We start from the raw sequence: 18,374 nt of genomic DNA, 5'->3' as shown, positions 1-18,374 counted from the left end.
TATAAGTGACTTAGTCATATTACCAGGATCTGTACTACACCATAGATCTTTATAAAGAGGTTTGACCCAATAAAATGTTCAATTATTTTTGGGTTCACATCTAATGGAGGGTGAACTTCTATTCACTTTTTCCTCCAACAACCTCATAGCATTCAGTAACTCATCCTCTAGAGATGTACACTGGAGCAAGCAAAATACTTTTATTTCAAATAAGGCCTGACATTAAGGCCCCTATTTTACTTGCCACTGACAGAGACATTTTAGATGTCATTCTAAGACTTGGCCTGAAGGAAAAAAAAATGCTGAGGTTTTCTGAATGTAATCTAGAATGCACAGATTTAGAATTTCCCCATTCCCTGATAACAGTAAAACTATTATAACGATTTCTAACATGCACAGACAAGTTTTCAGTGCCAGTGCAGCTGCTCCAGCCAAACAGATCGTTGCTCCTAGGAAATCAATAGGACTCTGCACAGATAGGAATCTGCCAGCATAATTGGGGCCTATAAATCCAATCAAGGACTGCCCCCATCTCATGGGAGATGTAGTCCAGCTGGGCAGCTGGGTCAATAAAGGAGAAATATGAGGTAACCAAATTATAACCCCACAGAAACATTGCCAAATCAAAATATTTCAGTGTTTGGTTGAAATGTTTCCAGTTTTACAAAAACTTCTGAGTTTTTTTGCAGAAAGCCTGGCACTTTTCACAAAAAGGGAAAAAACCTAATTTTCTGTCAAAAAATAGTCTTGATGGAAAATTTTCAACCAGCCCTGGCAGAAATACCTTATATTATGAAGAAATAATATGCTGTCAACTATATCCCATATTCTTCCTCCATGAGAATGCTCAATGGGCATTTACACTGTAAACTCTGAAGGGTAGAAGTATCTTGCCTCTCTTCCACAAAGCACTGACACGTTACCTGGCAAGGTATATTTATTGTTATAAAGTAATACTTTGTTATGGAAAATGTTTTCCACTGAAGAGCAGAAATTCTGGGCCCCATCCTGCACTTTCTTACTTAAGTATCAATCAGGAGCAACCAACTAAAGTTAATGAACTTATACTAGTGTAAAATAAGTATGAGTCAGAATCTGGGTATTTGGCTTTGTGGTTTCGTGTTGCCAAGACTGTATCTGAAACCACTGTGTAAATTAATAATGTAAATTGATTCTGCATAGATTAATCTAGTTTCTCATGTCAGATTTTCATGTAAACTATTTATTAGCAAGAGATCTATTATGGCACTAAGTGCATCACATGGCAATGCTGAATTTCTAAAATATGGAGCTTCCTCTTTAAAGAAATATTCCACCCCTATATGTACATCCTACTTAAGTTACTCAACTCAAGTGAATAGTCCCACTGAAGGAAATGGAACTATACCTCGTGTAGATGTAAAAAGAGCAAGATTTGGCTCACAGGTGATGGTATGCTCACAGGTAAGTAGGTTATGTAGAAGATGCTTGCTGGTAATGGAGTGCGTAGTAAATGTCAGCATAAGGATGCAGCATATAGTCCAGCAGATGGCACATGGGACTTGAACTAAGGGAACATTATTTTATTCCAAGCTGTGCTGCTGCTTCACTGAGTCACTTGAGCAAGTCACTTATCCACAAGTCAGTTTCCCTATCTGCAAAATAGGTATAATAATACTGAACAGTTTTATTAAGTACTTTGAAACCAATGAATGAAAAGCACTTTTTGAGTGCTGGGTATTATTAAGTGTTAAGTCAGTCCCAGCCTGGCTGCATTTTTTAATGTAAGTTTATAAGTTTGCAAAATCTTAAGTGTTGTTGAAATGAATATTGTTTGTTTTACCAGAAGAAAAACGTCATGTTATGTTAATAAATCAAATAGTATGTTTAGTTTTACTAAAAGCACTGGTTAATTGAGGACAGAATTTGTATGTTCTGCAGATGTATACGATCATAATATTTACTGGTGATATAAGCTTGGCTTTGATTCTCTGCATTAACTTTATCAATGTAAGATAACAAATGATTAAATGTACCTAACTCAAAACATTGCTGGGGAGTCAACATTTTAGTATGTCTTCTGAGTGACCTCATAAACAAATCAGCATTTCTCCCTGGCTAGAGCATGAGCACATTTCCCTTCATTCTGAGGCTGTTGATTACCACCAAAATATTATACTTTCATGGTTTACACAATCAATGAATTAAGATACAACTGATTCCCAGATGAACAGTACATGCTATAGAAGTTTGAGGGACAACATTCATTTAAAAATGTTCCTAATGGGTGCCAGATCACACTGAGGAGCACATATATCCCCACTCATCCCAAGGGACATCTACTCAGAAGTTAATACAGATTAGAATCATAGACTCATAGGGTTAGAAGGGACCCCAAGGGTCATCTAGCCTAACCCCCCTTTAGGACTCCATTACTTTCTGAGAGGAACTGTGAAATCCCTATCCCCTTCCCTTTTAACAGGGAGTTCCAGGGGCAAGTCTGGCAGGAGATACAAAGCCCAGCTGCCATTGGAGCATTGATGGAATAGCAAGGAGGCGTGGAGGTAGTATGGAGGCTCTATGCTTTCAGTGGGGTTGTCAGATAAATGGGACTTGGAGGATGAACTCACTTTGGAGAATGTAGATAGCAACACCCTCTTCTTCCATGTCCCTGCCTGTGGGGATGATCTGGGAAAAACTCTCCAAAAAAGGAAAACCTCCTGGGATTTTCCTCTTTCTGATGCCACCTCTGGACATAACTCCATCCCACAGGTTCTCTCTGCATCAGAGCAGGGAGATCTGCTGTATAGATTATATTTACTGTACAGCATATCCATTCTTATTTACAAAAAAGGACAGTACAAAGTGTAAATATCACTGATGTTGCACAGATTTTAAATATACCTCACCCTTTCTATAATCAATCAGGGTAAATTTAAACAAGAAGTAACATATAAAGGAGTTAAACAAAGAAGAAGCATTCCCAAGATTTTTACTTCTATTCACGTGCAATTAAAATCAAACAATAGTTCAAGAATAATTTTACACTATCATACAGTGTTATTCTGGAAAATCCCTGGGGGAAGTTATAAATATTTCCAGCAAACAAAATAAAGAGAAACATTAGTCAGTTTCAAGCCTCATTTACTCAATGATGGGCGGTAACAATGCCATAAATCACTAGTTACCTTAAGTCATATGATATTTTGTGCTATGGGCTTTTCAATAATCTTTACATTTACCATCATGGGGATATTTGATGAATAAATATTTAGCAGCCCAACACACACTTTTTTTATGATAGCTCATTTTTGCAAACAGCCTTGAAAAATGACCTGAGCACATAAGAGACCCTCAGTGAAATAACATTTATTATGGTACTATTTTTACATATACTTGATGTATGAGATTACATGTCTATCTTATAAGTGTACAAGGTATTTACTACAATGACTTAAAGCTCATGTCAATATTTTGAAAGTGAAGTGTACCTGTCGTTTGATAAGGAATGTTGGCTAATGCAACTGATTAAGACCATACACCCAGTTTACTCTTTATGAATGACGTTCTTCTGACCCTGTTCAAAGCCCAAGTGCTGTGGATGGAGAACTCTAGAGGGACTGGAGCATGGAATTTATCCTGTCCAGCTTGTGGGCAAGTAGCTGGGTTCAGGCAAAAGTCTGTCTGTGGCCACTCTGCCACCCTAAACTATTCATGAAGTGAAACAGGAAATCTTTTCTTAATATCCCCAAATATTTGCACAGCAGGACGTGTCATTTTAATTCTCAAGTAATTTTGGTGCACAGCACAGTTCAGGGGATCCGATTATAAACTCTTTACTCAGGCAAAACTGCCACTAAAGCGCTATCTGGTTTTGCCTTAGTAAGGAGTGGTAGATCATGCTCTCCGTAATAATTACCAGCATTTTAAAATATTTCTCTTATGCCAGATATTGCAAGTTGTGCTGTATATCCTCGGGCTAGTGCAAAAAGAAGTGGGACATTCCTTAGATGTAAAGACTGTTCATCCTATGAAAAATAGCTGTCATAACCATGTGAAAAGCTAAAACAGATAGACAAGAACAACAAAATATTTGACTTTCTGTGAAGCTGGCCCTTAAAATGGAATTATGAGTTTTGCTGGTCATGGGAATTTTTCACCATTTAACTCGGCAGTACAGTAACGACAATTGCTGTTGCCAGTTAGATTCTGAGAAACCAGAACAAGAAGGTTGCTATTTTCTTGGGCAGTGAAGAATGCAAAGATCGAGACACCATATACATACGCCCAGCATAACAGGACAAATGCTGCTTTCTTCCCAGCAGGTGTACAGAGCCCTCTGGTGGCAGGAGCAGTGTTTGTGCACCGCACATGGGAACAGGATTTATAGACTCATAGACTTTAAGGTCAGAAGGGACCATTATGATCATCTAGTCTGACCTCCTGCAGGTTGTTATCCAAAAGGCTTGTGGTCATGGGTGGCAGGTATCAAATGCAGTGGAAGGCTAAGCCTACCCAAACTGTCTGCATGGTCACACCCATACTCCACCCCCAGGTCCCCTCCTGCTTCCTACCATGCTTTGCTGTGGCTCTTCCTTCCCATGTGGTTGGGGCCCTGGGCCGGTGGCACTGGATCAGGGTGAGGGGTGGAAGCATTAGCCCTCTCACTTTTTGAAAGTGGATGGGCCAGGTCCATTCACTTTTTCCCCAGAGTGAACCCCATCCCTTTCCCCTCCTCTTCTCCCAAGGTCCCACCCCTGGCCAAGCCAGCATGGAGTCTGGGCAGGGAGCCCAGGCAGCTGTGGGGAACCACAGTGGACCCTCCACCTGTCCGGGGTGCGGGAGGGGCTTAAAGCAACCCCTGGCCTGAGTTCTTCCCTGACTGCCCGCGGAGGTGGAGGCTCCACAACTCCACACCGGCTTCCTGCAGCTGCCCAGGCTGGGGCTTCTGGGGGCTGGCCTGCAGCAAGGGACTCCGGGCAGCTGGAGCTGGTGCTCACGCTGCCTGCCCACTCAGCGCTTCGGGTCATGCTGCCTACTCTCCATGCTGGGGTCTACCTGCCCGCCTGGTGCTCTGGGGCCTCTGGATTCCAGCGGGGGAATGGGGCGGGGCCCCATGCAGAAGGGGCAGGTCAGACGGGGGCTAACGTCTCCAAGCCCGTGGTTCACCTGCTCCCCATGCTTGTGGTTGAAGATCACCCAAGGACGTGCCAGTTTATAGATACTGTAGTGAGGTGGATGTTTAAATGCTTTAATAGGTAGGGGGTCAGCTGCAGCCATGTCCTCCAAGCAGATTGGTTAGCTGGATCGGAGGTTTCTTTACTCCGTGCCCTGTGTGGAGATGTCTAATGCACAGCCCAGAGTTTGGCTGTTGATGGCTGGAAAGATTTGGGTCTCGGTGCTTAATTTGGTTTAGCTGGATGAGAGGACATTGCCTAGACTCCACATTTCAGACATTCAGTGTATATTTGGTTTTGACTTCGAAATGTCATCCTATGTGAGAGAAGTTATGACATCTTGTAACTCTGTAGGGTTTACAGGTGCATTACAAATGACATCAGCAACAGTATAGAAACTGGGTTTCAGGAACTGTAAACCAGTTTCTATTTTTCTGTGATACTGGTTTGCAATCAGGACAGAAAAACTGATGTTTAACAAAGAAATAGTCTATTTATACATATGTGCTTGTAAACTCCAGGTGAAACTTATGGACTGCAAAGCAGTAAGGACTAAAACCAAGTCAGCCATTTGCCAAACCACCTGTGAACTGAAATAGCTCAATGTTTCCCTACTCTAGTTATCAATAAAAGGTCAGTGTATGAGATTTCTGTAACTGAAGAATATCTGAAGATGGTACCAGGACTAAAAGACAACAGAAACCTAGCCCCATGAAACTGGGGATGAGCATTAATGGACACGAAAAAGCACACCTGCTAGTTAACAATCTGACAAGGACTGGATACAATCTGAGATTAAAACAGACACAAAGATAAAATACCAGATTGCCCATGGCATATTCATGGAACAGACTTGTTCATATGGAATGGGAATATAGCATTCTGACAAGACAGGCCATGTTTTACTGGCCCATTAATACATGCCTCAGGTGCATTCTGAGGCATGAGACCACAGGCTATTACTGGAGATATTTGAAATAAAACAGCTCTGGAACACCAAAAGCAATTCTGTGATCAGTCACTTCCTGCCCCTGCCCCACCCCCCCAAAAAATCCATCCTAGCATGTGAAAGAGGATCTCAATTTTAAAGGAGGAATTCCAAAGGTTTGTACAAAGTGGAAATTCATCACAAACAAATGCATCACCTAGAAATTAATACACTGAAACTTTGACCATGAAGATACTGTAGATAGTGAGATATGCAAGGTGAGTGACATATCCTTCTCCCACACTTTTATGGAATGATGTTCTTTTTTATTTCAAATCCCCTTCCTCCCCTCCCGCTCCAACTAAATTCTTCAGGGAGACACTCAGTAAAGCCATTATCTCCCACAACTCTCAAAGTTTCTCCTATAGAGAAGAGGCTTTCTTAAGGCTAAGGGAGTTATGAGAGTGTGGTTGTCGCTTGTACTCTAGATGACCAAGATATGATAGCTCCCCACAAACCTTAACCCTCATGGGGGTCTCTTGAAACTGGGCGCTAAAGCAATGATTTAGCAAAGCACTAAAGCACATACTTAATGGGGCTACTGATATTTAAAATTTAGAGGGAATAGTCATGTACTTAAATACTTGGTTGAATCACGGCCAACAGTCAGTACCAAAATGTGGCAGCATTTTACACCCATTTTGCCTTGGTGTACATGACCACACAAAGTGTATGCTAACAGAGAATGAGGGCCTCAAGGGATGCCCCATAATTCTCCAGAGCTGATATACTAGTAAGCAACCCTTTCCTTCCTATTGCAAAGTACAGCTTCTGTGTGTTTTGTGATGAATTACCTGAACTTCCCAACTCACATTGATAAAGTCATTTATAGTAAATACTAGTTCCCTTTACAAACATTGCATCCAAAATATTCTTTCTACCTTCTGTTTGTTATTTGTACAGAAGGGACAAATATAAGAAAAGCAGTCACTTCTGGACAAAAGCATTGTGTGACTAGCTAAAGGACCCGTTAGCCATAATTCACCCCCTCCAATAGTCTTTTTGCTTGGCACAGAGAAGATGAAACCATGGACTAGTTCTCAGTCCTAGATCATGCAGTCTGTGGGACCTGTGGGAAATTTCTGCAGATTTTAAACAAATTCACTCAAAACAGATTAAAAAAATGAAAATACACTATGCTCACAGATACTTACACACATACTTACCTGGGACTACTTTTATGATTTAAACATGCGCTCCATAAAGTAGGATAAGTTAGAGTAGCTTGTATGGAGGTGGGGTGAAGAGTGACATAGGAGTTGCTATACCAGCTCTGTCCATCCAGAGATAACCTTAACACAAGCTGAATTGTCCTGGAGTCAAATCCTGCAGCTTTGCAGCTGTTTGTGCCACTAGAACAGGCTAAAAACCATAAGGAAGTGGTGTCCTACAGTGTTTTATTTAAACCTCCAGTTATTGGAAACAAGCAATTAAGTAAGAACCTCCTCAGCTTTCATTAAAGGAGGGGGGAAGGGTGGAAATAAGTTTCCATCACCCATAGTTGCAGAGAAAAGGTTGAGGACTAGTAGATTTAAGCATTACATCACGGGAAAGACAGTCTTGTCTGTAATGGTTTCATTTTTGTCAGACTGCTGCTGTAGTCTTCCAAGTTCCCCCGTAGATTTCTGGATTCTTCAAAGGCTCCCTGCTGTCCTAGTTCTCAGAAGACCCTCATGAGTGATATGCTGAGTGCATGAGGGTGGCCTAAATCTCTCTGCTGCATGTTTTCTGTCTATAAAACAATGAATATAGGCTACACCAAGATTTTTTTCTCTCCAAAAAAATAACCAGCAGATACCCTCTGTCAGTTCAGTAATACAAGGCTAAAACCTTTGCCAAACTGCTTTTACAGGAATTTAGTGTATAGGATTGGGTGCAGGGGCCTCACCTAGAAGTTAGAAAGAAGTTAAAATCCTCCTCCTACCTGAGGAAAGGACCACAGCTGCATACCCTACAGGCAAGGATTGTCCATGAGGAAAGGCTGGCTAGGCCCAGGTGTTGTGAATTAAGTAATTCTTCCAGCATGCTCTTAGAAGGTTGTAAAAAGCAAGATCCAGATCCAGACTAACACGGCTACCCCTCTGATATTAGAAGGTTGTGTATTTGCAGAGTAAAGTCTAGTCAGTCATAGATATTGAAACTTCCTTCTGAGATGAAATGCAAGCTGAAAAGGCTCATTTTACAGGATTTATAGAGTTACCCTTATAATTAGGACAGATTAGGAAAACAGGCTGTAAAGAACCCTGTAGGACTCTCCATTCAGACTCTGATTTAGTTTTGACCAGGCAATAAAAGGCCCATTTATGCAAGTTGCTGAACTTCATAATGTGTTTTAGGTCCCAGAACAGCAGAGCCTGGTTAACCTGAGATGTCCCAACTTTTTCACCTAGTTTTGCTGAGATTCACTGAAAGCAAACAATCTCTATTATAGCATACAACAAATAGTTTGATTTATAACAAAGCTCTACAGCAGATGATGTTTTTTTTTCCAAAATTCTGCCTCTGACAAGAAAAAAACAAATGCATTTCACTCATGCTCATGGACTCAAGTTTTCACCTGAAAGCAGAAAAAAATCATCATCTGTATGTGGCTGGATATGGAACTAAAACCCTCATTTGATGAGATTTATATCATATCACATTAGGCTCAGTCCATCAACAAAGAAAATCAGACCAGGATTAACAAATCTCAGCACATTCCTTCATGGATATGTTACAAATCTTAAAGACACTATCAGCTCTTGACCCAATCTGTGCTTTTAGACCTAAAAGACAGGACCAGAGAGTCACTCTTTTGACCTTCTCCATTTCTGTTTTAGTAACTACGGCTAATTTGATTAATGCTGTCCCCATAACTTATGCAAGCAGTTAAGCATGATATAATTTGAACAACAAAGAGACAAAGTAGAGCCTCATGTGTGCTTTGCTTGAATGTGTAATTGGAAAAGTAACAGTCAAAGATCAAGCCTCTGTGCACAAGTCCTACCTCACAAAGTCAGGGCTGGGTCAACATATCATTTACCATAGGGATTGTTCTGCTGCTGATACTCACTCAGGTCTGGGTCAATGTGTGTTAAGTGATAGAAGATGACCTGGTGGTGGTTCCTCACTTTGTTTTTCCTGTTCTGTGGAAATCTCCCAGCCTGAAAGATTCAATTTTAACCATTTAGATTAGTTTGGGTTCAGAGATATTGTTTTCCACCCAATGAGTGGGAGGTTAATATATTTCCGCCTCACAGATTATCACTGTGAAATTCAAATGACATTGTTTCCTCTGTGCTCAGACTTCATGCCTTAGGAACCACCCAAAGAGACCACGTAGGAATCATCTATAAAAAGTGAAACTCTTTCAAGGGTCACAGAAAGTTGGCTTTTGGGGAGGGAAGGAAGTATGAGGAGAGGGGCTTATGCATTCAAGGTGAAGGGATTGGGCAGGAGGGGGAAGTGTAATTGGTAGAGGTGAACTAAACTAGGGAACAAAGTTAGAGGGATAGGTAGTGGGCAGGGATTGATTTTAAGAAAAGGCTAGGAACAGTGGATGGGAGAAGCTTGGATGAATGAAGTGTATGAACAGACAAAAGTGAAAGGAAAATAGGATGGAATCTGCAGGAAGATAAAATAACTAAAACTCAACACCATGGCCTCTAGGAACAGACCTAACCCTGTGTCCAGGCAGTTTACCTTTGGACATTTCAAAGTCCTAGGCCTGAGGAGGTGGGGCTGAAAAGGGTGGGAACAAAAGAAATACTTGGAAAAAAAAGCTATGGAAACCATGACCATTACCTTTACCCAGACATAATCTCAGACACTTATTTTGTATGCTTCCCTCCCATGAATACTCACACCATATCAGTTGACATCTATCAACCTCTCTCAACTCTCTTTCAGCTCTATTGCTTTTAAGTTTCCCCACTCTATTTTCTAATCGTAGTTTAAATGACTTTCTCCCCCGATGTATTGCATTTTATATTTTCCTCTAGTTAAATCTCATTTTGTTGATTTCTGTCCATTTGTCAAACGTTTCCTCTATATCCTTGTGTATTACTTCTCTTCCCTTATTCATGTTTGCAACACCATGCAATTTAGCATCATGTACAAATCTCATTAATATGCTATGTATCCTTCTTTCAGATAATTAAATGTGATGTTAATTAAGATTCAAACTGGCACCCATTCCCAACTAGGCACTTCCTTCCAGCTCAACATCTTAGTCTTGAGTATAACCCTTTACTTAGTTCTTCAGCCAGTTTTCAGTTCAGGTGAACCTTGCTATCTGAGTCAATTTGAATTAATTTTGAGTGTAAGGTTTTGTGACAGTGTATTAAATGCTATATTGTACTTCTGCAATCTTTCCTTCACCCACTAATTTGATAATTTTATCTACAAAAGTAAGATCTGATCTTTATGAACCCATGCACCTTATTACTTATATCTAGAATGGACTCATTTTGCCTTCTTGCTGTCCTTATTTTTCCTTACAAGCCTCAGCTGACTTTGTATTCTTGACTGGTACCTTCCCTCTGGTTAGATTATGCGCTTTCTGGCGCATGATTTTTAAGATGAAACCTAGGAGTTTCTTTGATAAAGCATGTTTAGATGCATGTTACCCAATGCATATATGACTTGTTACATTTCCCTATTGGTACAGTATTCTGCAGTATGTTTTCAACAAACTGAGAGTTGATGCAGAAATCTTTGGGTCCCGTTCTCCTTTGGCCCTGTAGTAGCTATATTGCTTTGCTGTTTCCTTCAGTTTTCAATTCTTGTATCCCAAACCAAAATAATTTGACACCTTACTTTTCATTGCTGAATTGCTTCTCTCTGGTATTGTAAAAATACTTTTGATCTACAATACCACTCAATTATAAGTAGAACTGTTTAAACCTTTAGGACTGGGAAATTTTCATATACAAGAACAGGTTTTGGTGAAAACTAAAATTTGTTCAAGGAAAATTTCAATTTTACAAAAAATATAATTTTTATAGGAAATTTCAAAACAAAATGAACTGAAACATTTCATTTAGTTATGAATTGCATTTTTCATTTTGGTTCATTTTTCAAAAAACAAAACAATATTTTTGATATGATTTGAAAGTTTTATTCTAAGTTTGTTATGAAGATATTTTAAAACAATCTCTAATTATACCCAAATAGGATCATATTCACAACCATTTAGTAGTGTGATTCCTATATTCCTTTTATTTGTATAGACACTTCAGAACCTTAATTCTCTTCTTATTCTTCATATTCAGATTTAGAATATTTCCAACTATTGTTTTATTTTATATGTTAGAAACGTATGACAGGTTATTTAAATTAAATAATCTGAGTATTTGAGATATGATGTTCTAATTTAAATTAAGAACTCTTGTTTCTAATGCAGTTGCCAATGTTCTGTATTTACAGTGACATGAGATGTATGTCTTCCTGCTTAAAAGCTTATGAAACAGCACTGAGCAAAGTGAGGGTAAAGCAGTTTTTGCATCCAAATATCTCATCTTCACTTTCTCAGTGAAGCCTTATGTTGACCTTGTGACATGAACCACGTTGACGACTTGTATTTTTCTCTGCAATTTGGAACTATTTGTCAACAATGAAATCCACTTTTAGCACATATATTATTTTCCATTGCAGCCTTCAAAATGTTATTTCCGTGGAAAAAGTTCATTTCCTTGAATGTTAACTTTGTTAGATATTTTCCTTATAATTTTCAAATAATAAAAACAGGGATTAAAGAGGATTTGGGTGTGCTTATTTTAGAAAATACATAAAAAGTAATTAATCAACAAAAGGAGTTGTCTCTGAAATAATGACAAAATAAAATTATTATTAGACATTTACTTGCCTTGTTTCCATAGTTCATTGTGGTCCTGAAACAAAGAAAGTATTTCCATTGACTGCACTGGGCCTTAGATTGAGATTTATATGATGAAAGATGGTAATATGCTCTCTCTGTCAGCAAGAGGGACTATGTATCCTTTGTAATATGTCAAAGACATAAATACAATATACTCATGGTTCTCACTAGACAATAGATTTTATACATCTTAAAGTGGAATTGCTCTAGATAGTCTCTGAATTTGTGAACTGCATTGCAAAGGCATGAAATGAGCATAAAACAAGGCAAATTTATGGATTTTTTGGGGAGCAGGGAAATTTACTAGCCGACCATTTGAGCATGAATTATATTGATGTGGTGGACAGATAACTCAAGTGTTGGTGCTATTGTATGGTTTTGCACTCACTCCTGTCACCATAGTATCTTAATTTTAGGCTTGTTTATTACTATTTTAACATATATTGGAATGGATCCATTAGAAAAGTTATCAGCACAGATGTACTTTTTAAATATAAGAACTGCAGTAAATTTGTTAAACTGTTCTTAAGGGCTTGATCTGGACAAACTGACCTTTCACAGCAGCTGGGCTGCAGATGCTCCACACATTTCCTGCACTTCATATCTGAAGGCTGCTTCCCATTCCAGTTGGGAAGCCCCAGCTTCCTAGCAAGTAGCTGAATGCTGCAACAGGTATTATCCCTTCCCAGTTAAGTATAAGGAGACATACTGGAGCAAACTACACTCTCCAGAAAATCTAATTAAGGACAACTTGGCAACAGTTTACCACCAGGAAGGCATTTGAAACCAGGTTAGATTAAGAAATATCAGTACTGTAAGAGTCCCTGAAGATTAGGGATTCCAGATTTATTATAATAATTTTTGGAAAATTTGATTCCATCCTTTTTCTCTCTATGTTGTGTGGATATTAGGGATCCCTGGGGCTTATTCTCCTTTGCTCTGCACTTTGTGTAGTTATTTACACCAATGCAAAGTGAGCATAAAATGCTATCAAATTAGAATAAAGTCATTTTGAACTGAAGTAATGACTATACAAGGTGCAGCACAATAGAGAATCTTTTTCTGTTGTATTATGAAACTAAAGAATGGCTCACTCTATCAAAGCTAAAGACCTTTATGAAAAAAAACAGCTACGTTTTTCTGACTTTCAGTCTTGCTACCCAGGAAAAACATGGAGATGGCTTTGATTCAAAGTACTTTTGTTGGCTGTTGGACTCTTATAGAAAATACTTTATAACACACCCTGCAGCGTACTAACCTTCCACTGTCCTATGACTGAAAAGGTGATAATTGCCCGGTTCATTTTAAATGGTCTCCTGCAACATGTCTGAACCCCATATGCTTAACAATGTGTCCCACCTTGTATTTAGCTTGGACAGTCTAGTTTCTTTCTTCAGACATGAAGAAGAGCTCTGTGAAGCTTGAAAGCTTGCTTCTTCCACAAACAGAAGTTGGTACAATAAAATATAGTACCTCATCCATCTTGTCTCCCATCGTCAAGACTACACCACTTCTGCAGCTCAGGAACAAAACTTTTTCTCTATTGAGTTGTTTCTATACAAAGACAAGTGTGACATAGCTGTTGTTATCCCATAATCACAGACTCATAGAATGGTAGGACTAGAAGGAACTTGAAAGGTCACCAAGTCCAGCCCCCTGTGCTGCATCAAGACTAAATGAATCTAAACCATTCATGACAGATGTTTGTTCAACATGTTCTTAAAACCCTCCACTTATGGGGATTCCACAATCTCTCTTGGAAGCCTATTAGAGAGCTCAACTACCCTTATAATTAGAAAGTTTTCCCTAATATCTAACTTAAATCTCCCTGGCTTCAGATTAAGCCCATTACTTCTTGTCCTACCTTTAGTGGACATGGAGAACAATTGATCATTGTCCTCTTTGTAACAGCCTTTAATGTGTTTGAAGACTTATCAGGTGTCCTCCCATTCCTAGGTCTTCTTTTCTCAAGACTAAACATGCCCAGTTTTAGGTCAGATTTTGTAAATCTTTTATCATTTTTGTTGCTTGACTCTAGAGTCTCCAGTTGATCCACATGTTTCCTAAAGTGTGGTGCCTAGACCCAATACTCCAACAGAGGCTTCCCCAGTGCCAAGTAGAGAGGGACAATTACCTACCATGTCTTACATATTGCACGCCTGTTAATACACCCCAGAAAGATATTAGCCATTTTTGCAACTGCTTCACATTGTTTACTCATATTCAATTTATTATCCAATATCACCCCAGATCCTTTACATCAATACTACCACCTTGCCAGTTATTCCCTGTTTTGTAGTTTGCATTTGATTTTTCCTTCCGAAGTAAAGTATTTTGCACTTGTTTTTAATTGAATTTCATCTTGTTGATTTCAGACCAATTGTCTAAATTGACAAGGTCATTTTGAATTCTAAGCCTGTCCTCCTCAGTGCTTGTAAGCCCTCCCATCTTGTTGTCATACCCACATTTTATAAGCATACTCTCCACTCCATTATCCAAGTCATTAATGAAATTACTGACTAGTACCAGCTCCAAGATTGAGCCCACTACATATGCCTTCCTGGTTTGACAGCAAATCCTTGATAACTACTCTTTAAGTATGGTCTTTTAACCAGTTGTGCACCTATCTTGCAGTAATTTCATGTTGACCACATGTCCCTAATTTCTTTATGAAAATGTCACATGGAACTGTATTGAAAGCCTAACTAAAATCAAGATATACCACGTCTATGGCTTCTCCCCATTCTCCAGGCCAGTAACCTAGTCAAAGAAATAAATAAAATTGGTTAGGCATGATTTTTTCTTGACAAATCCACGCTGGCTATTCCTTAGAGTCCTATCATCTTCTAGGTGCTTAAAAATATTTATTTAATGATTTGTTCCAATATCTTTCCAGGTATCAGAGTTAGGCTGTTTGGTTCTATAATTCTCTGAGTCATCTTTTAAAAGGGGAACAAAGAGAGGTACCATGTTTGTCTTTCTCCAGCCCTCTGGCTGCTCACCCATTCTCCATGAGTTCTCAAAGATAATAGCTAATGGTTCTGAGATTGTGTCAGTTAGCTCCTTAAATAGCCTAGGATGAATTTAATCAAGCCATGCTGACTTAAATGTATCCAACTTCTCTAAATATTCTTTAATCTGTTCTTTCTCCATTTTGACTTGTGTTCCTTCCCCATTTAACTGTATTTTGTATGTGCTCACCATTAACCTTTTCAGTGAAGACTGAATCAAAATTCTTAGGTAGTTATGAAATAGACTGCTCATTCTATGCAAAGCCAAACAGGATTCCAATACACAACATATTCCTCCCTTGACATGACTATTATTAACTAGGAAACTAGACCAGATTACCTAGATTTCTGGTTAAACTCTAAACATTGCCACTAAGTCCAATTTATACGGATGTCTTCTGTTTCTAGTCAAATGTAATTAAATTGTACGGATTGCTAGAAAACAAGGGGGAAGGTGTCTTAGAAGTATCTCAGACAGGTATCCAGAACTTCCATCCTATCACAGTATGCAAAACAGATATAATGGAATCAGCTGCTTGATGGAAGCAAAAGCTGATACATGATCTGTTGACAGCAATAAAGGAGGTGATTCAGGAATGGAACTGTTTTGACAAAAAAGTGCTTCATCCATATATTCTTAGTCTGAAATGCTTGAAATGATTAATCCAGTGGAGATGTCATACCTGCTGCTAAAAGCTGAGTAACGTGTCTCTGCCATGTGAAACCACTTACCACACCAGTAACCCATTTAGCTCTTGCAGCAGAGTTAAGCTAATACCACTTGCCTGGATGTAAAAATTCTTTTGTTGACCCTTATCATTTTATCAGTGACTATAAATTCTATTTCATGTATCAATATATTTTAATTTCTAAAACAAATACTGAAGCTCCCATCTCCAGCTCTAGGCACCCTTTACAATACTTACAACTCACTATAATAAAAAATTACATTATGCTGCCTTAAATTCACTGCTAGTTGCCCATACAACCATAATCAAATCCAACCCTACAATTTAATTATACCTAATTAGGAAATTCTCTTCTAACTCTGATACTGTTCAAGGTACCACAAGTATCATCACTGAGGGTTTCAGTAATTCCAAACAGGTATGCACGTATCTTCTGACCATCAGAGTGCATGAAATAGAAGCACAATCTGTCTTTCAAGTAATTAAGTGTATGTATCTGATCTTCTGGGTAAAGAACGTCAGGCATGTTTCATTGCTTGACAAAAATCTTTCTGCCAAATCACTGATGAGCAACGTGGTACAATGATGATTAAATATGACATAAAGCATTCAACTTCTAATGAGTGAGGTCCATTCTCACTTACTACCACTTCTGTCAGATTTTGATGGATTAAAATTTTGTGCAATTGCTGGAACATATGTTCAAGTAGATCTGGAGGTCAACACACAGATCTCCAGCCACTTAGAGTAAACATAATTTACCTCCTAGGGTACATACATGCCCTTCAGAGGTATCAAAAAATCCATATGGATGCCTTGCCAAGGATTATGAAGCATAAGAACATAAGAACATAAGAACGGCCGTACCAGGTCAGACCAAAGGTCCATCTAGCCCAGTATCTGTCTACTGACAGTGGCCAATGCCAGGTGCCCCAGAGGGAGTGAACCTAACAGGCAATGATCAAGCGATCTCTCTCCTGCCATCCATCTCCACCCTCTGATAAACAGAGGCTAAGGACCCCATTCCTTACCCATCTTGGCTAATAGCCATTTATGGACTTAACCACCATGAATTTATCCAGTTCTCTTTTAAACGCTGTTATAGTCCTAGCCTTCACAGCTTCCTCAGGCAAGGATTTCCACAAGTTGACTGTGTGCTGCGTGAAGAAGAACTTCCTTTTATTTGTTTTAAACCTGCTGCCTATTAATTTCATTTGGTGACCCCTAGTTCTTGTATTATGGGAATAAATAAATAACTTTTCCTTATCCACTTTCTCCACATCACTCATGATTTTATATACCTCTATCATATCCCCCCTTAATCTCCTCTTTTCCAAGCTGAAGAGTCCTAGCCTCTTTAATCTTTCCTCATATAGGACCCTCTCCAAACCCCTAATCATTTTAGTTGCCCTTTTCTGAACCTTTTCTTTTCTAGTGCCAGTATAGCCCTTTTCTGAACTTTTTCTAGTGCCAGCCATGATCATGGAAGCACAGATGTCAGTATAGATATATTCCTTATACTCAGCCACAAGGACAGCATATATAACTTAAAATATAACTGATAAGTTAAATCAGTTCAATACTAAACAATTATTTAACTTTGGGGAAAAAAAACCCTATAAGTACCATATACCACAGTTATAGGCAATAATATATCTCAAACTTTTTGTGTTCGTCTACACATATTTTTGTACTATTTTATGTACTGTATATTGGTTTGAAATAGGTATAGTTAAAGCAGAACAACTTCACAGTGTAAATGAAGTTATATTGGATAAAGGTGCTTGTACTATTATAGTTTATTGCCGTAAGAGTAGAGGAATAAGCTATGCTAATATAAGACACCTACACTAGGAGTTGCACTGATTCAACTCTTTTTCAGTAAAAATTCACTCCTCAAACTGATCTAGTTAAACAGTTACAAAAACCATGTGTAGATCAGGCCTTTTACTTTGGTTGTCAGCTGAAATATCTAGCCAAATACACGACTAAAGTGTATGGTTGATTACAAGTGTACCAGCTCTTTGTTTTCCTGTCATTAACCTTCCTCCCCAAAACCATCTATTTATGAATAAAGAAAACCATAATTATTGCTTAACAGAATTTTGAAAGCATATAAACCTAAGAAGAATTTCTTTGAAGAAGATAATTTAGAAGTTTTTGGTTCCTTCTTATATTGTTAGCACTAAAGCAATCTAATTGTTTTAAACGGCTCAATTTGCTGTTTTTAACTCTTCTAGTGGTAATGTGTCAGAGTAATTACAATGAACACAACTACAGTAATTTAAGCAACAGATTGTGGCATTAGCAGAGTATCAATAATTTCAGCCACAGCTATTATAGCTAAGAAAAAAAATCAGGTGTTTCTCCAGACATCTGATTATTTCAAACAAACTATACTTATGCAGTGCTATTAACTTTACTAATGAACACCTTGGAATGGAGCTCAATGAATGTTTGAATACAAACAAGGCCATTCCAAAAGTATTATATAACCACATTAAACAACTCATCCAGGCTGGATGGGCAAAATTAATTTAAACTAAGGAATATAAAGCACTTCTACATATCTAAACGAGAGAATTGATCAGCAGACCCAAACATATTTCACATTTATCAATAACATATTGCTTTCTGAGGGTGAATGTGCTGGAAAAGGAAGAGTCATTTTAT

This window comes from Mauremys mutica, chromosome 8 (assembly GCF_020497125.1).
Source record: "Mauremys mutica isolate MM-2020 ecotype Southern chromosome 8, ASM2049712v1, whole genome shotgun sequence".
In the NCBI taxonomy this organism is placed as follows: domain Eukaryota; kingdom Metazoa; phylum Chordata; order Testudines; family Geoemydidae; genus Mauremys; species Mauremys mutica.
This window is presented reverse-complemented; position numbering follows the sequence as displayed.